A 2,500-nucleotide genomic window follows, 5' to 3' on the forward strand; every position below is an offset into this window, starting at 1 on the left:
CGGTGCGGGGCCGGTCGGAGCGCACCCTTTTCTCGGTGGCTGGCGGGCGAGAGAGTGCTGCGTCGCCGGCATCGGCGTCGAAAGAAGCCGAGCCGAAAAAAGTTAAAGTACAAACGTGCAAGCATACTAACCTAACCCTAGGTAAGGCATGTCAGAGCGAAAGACAGTAATTTCGAATGAGCCAAGAAAGAGCGGTGCGGGGCCGGTCGGAGCGCACCCTTTTCTCGGTGGCTGGCGGGCGAGAGAGTGCTGCGTCGCCGGCATCGGCGTCGAAAGAAGCCGAGCCGAAAAAAGTTAAAGTACAAACGCGATGCTAATGAGCGAGCCGTTGTCTCGACTAATATGTAGGGGGCGTTCGATCGAGCGTCTGGCTTGAGCGCTTGTCGGCCTAGCAGAACGGTCGCATTGTTATGCCCGGGTTTTAGGCACCGCTGCAGGCGGCCGGCAGAGCTCTTGTTTGTGCGAAACTGAATGGATCGAGCCCGAGAGAGGGCGAGCAAAGAAAAAACGCAAATCGCTCCGCCTGGCACTGCCGGCGAGAGCGTGGACGTCGCGGCCAGCGACTGTCGAAGCCGAGTACGGCCGCAGGCGATCGCCTCGGTCTTAAACGAATGCGACGAGCACGCGCCGGGCGGCCCAGCAAGGGCCGAGCGCAGCTGTCGCAGCTATCTGGTTGATCCTGCCAGTAGTGATATGCTTGTCTCAAAGATTAAGCCATGCAGGTGCAAGTACGAGTTCTCGTAAAGCGAAACTGCGAATGGCTCATTAAATCAGTCTTGGTTTATTTGGTCTCGTAAGCGAAGTGGATAACTGTGGTAATTCTAGAGCTAATACATGCATTAAGCGCCGACTTCGGGAGGCGCGCTTTTATCAGATCAAAACCGACCGGGTTCGTCCTGTGACGTTTGATGACTCTGGATAACCACGCGGATCGTACGGTCTCTGCACCGACGACGTATCATTCAAGTGTCTGCCCTATCAACTGTCGAAGGTACGCTACGTGCCTACCTTTGTGATAACGGGTAACGGGGAATCAGGGTTCGATTCCGGAGAGGGAGCCTGAGAAACGGCTACCACATCCAAGGAAGGCAGCAGGCGCGCAAATTACCCATTCCCGACACGGGGAGGTAGTGACGAAAAATAACAATACAGGACTCTAACGAGGCCCTGTAATTGGAATGAGTACATCCTAAAACTCTTAACGAGTATCCATTGGAGGGCAAGTCTGGTGCCAGCAGCCGCGGTAATTCCAGCTCCAACAGTGTATGCTAAAGTTGTTGCGGTTGAAAAGCTCGTAGTTGGATTTTGGGCGAGCGCCGCCGGTCCGTCGCAAGGCGTGTCACTGGTTGCGTTCGCCTCACCTTCGGTTCTCCGTCGGTGCTCTTGACTGAGTGTCGGCGGTGGCCGATAAGTTTACTTTGAAAAAATTAGAGTGTTCAAAGCAGGCTGTTCGCCTGCATAGTGTTGCATGGAATAATGGAATAGGACCTCGGTTCTATTTTGTTGGTTTTCGGAGCACGAGGTAATGATTAAGAGGGACAGACGGGGGCGTCCGTACTCTGCCGTTAGAGGTGAAATTCTTGGATCGGCGGAAGACGAACTACTGCGAAAGCATTCGCCAAGAATGTTTTCTTTAATCAAGAGCGAAAGTCAGAGGTTCGAAGACGATCAGATACCGTCCTAGTTCTGACTATAAACGATGCCAACTAGCGATCGGGAGGCGTTACCATGACGACCTTTCCGGCAGCTTCCGGGAAACCAAAGTCTTTGGGTTCCGGGGGAAGTATGGTTGCAAAGCTGAAACTTAAAGGAATTGACGGAAGGGCACCACCAGGAGTGGAGCCTGCGGCTTAATTTGACTCAACACGGGGAAACTCACCCGGCCCGGACACAGGTAGGATTGACAGATTGAGAGCTCTTTCTTGATTCTGTGGGTGGTGGTGCATGGCCGTTCTTAGTTGGTGGAGCGATTTGTCTGGTTAATTCCGATAACGAACGAGACTCTGGCATGCTAAATAGTTACGCGACCTTCTCGGTCGGCGTCTAACTTCTTAGAGGGACTAGTGGCGTTTAGCCACACGAGATTGAGCAATAACAGGTCTGTGATGCCCTTAGATGTCCGGGGCCGCACGCGCGCTACACTGAGTGAAGCAGCGAGTGTCTAACCTAGGCCGAAAGGTCCGGGTAACCCGTTGAACCTCATTCGTGATTGGGATAGGGACTTGCAATTGTTTCCCTTGAACGAGGAATTCCCAGTAAGCGCAAGTCATCAACTTGCGTTGATTACGTCCCTGCCCTTTGTACACACCGCCCGTCGCTACTACCGATTGAATGGTTTAGTGAGATCCTTGGATCGGCCCCGTCGCGGCTGGCAACGGCCGCGTCGGCGTGTCGAGAAGACGATCAAACTTGATCATTTAGAGGAAGTAAAAGTCGTAACAAGGTTTCCGTAGGTGAACCTGCGGAAGGATCATTACCGAAAGTGGTGGTAGGCCCCGGC

At 53.6% G+C, this 2,500-nt stretch overlaps 1 non-coding gene across 1 annotated transcript; it reads left to right on the plus strand.

The window, feature by feature from the left end:
* Window positions 1-666: 666 nt before the first annotated feature.
* On the plus strand, window positions 667-2,476 carry LOC144419706 (small subunit ribosomal RNA). The gene has a single exon (XR_013474225.1). It is a non-coding gene; the product is annotated as a small subunit ribosomal RNA (ribosomal RNA).
* Window positions 2,477-2,500: the final 24 nt, after the last annotated feature.

The sequence above is a fragment of the Styela clava genome, unplaced genomic scaffold, assembly GCF_964204865.1.
Source record: "Styela clava unplaced genomic scaffold, kaStyClav1.hap1.2 HAP1_SCAFFOLD_55, whole genome shotgun sequence".
NCBI classification, from domain to species: domain Eukaryota; kingdom Metazoa; phylum Chordata; class Ascidiacea; order Stolidobranchia; family Styelidae; genus Styela; species Styela clava.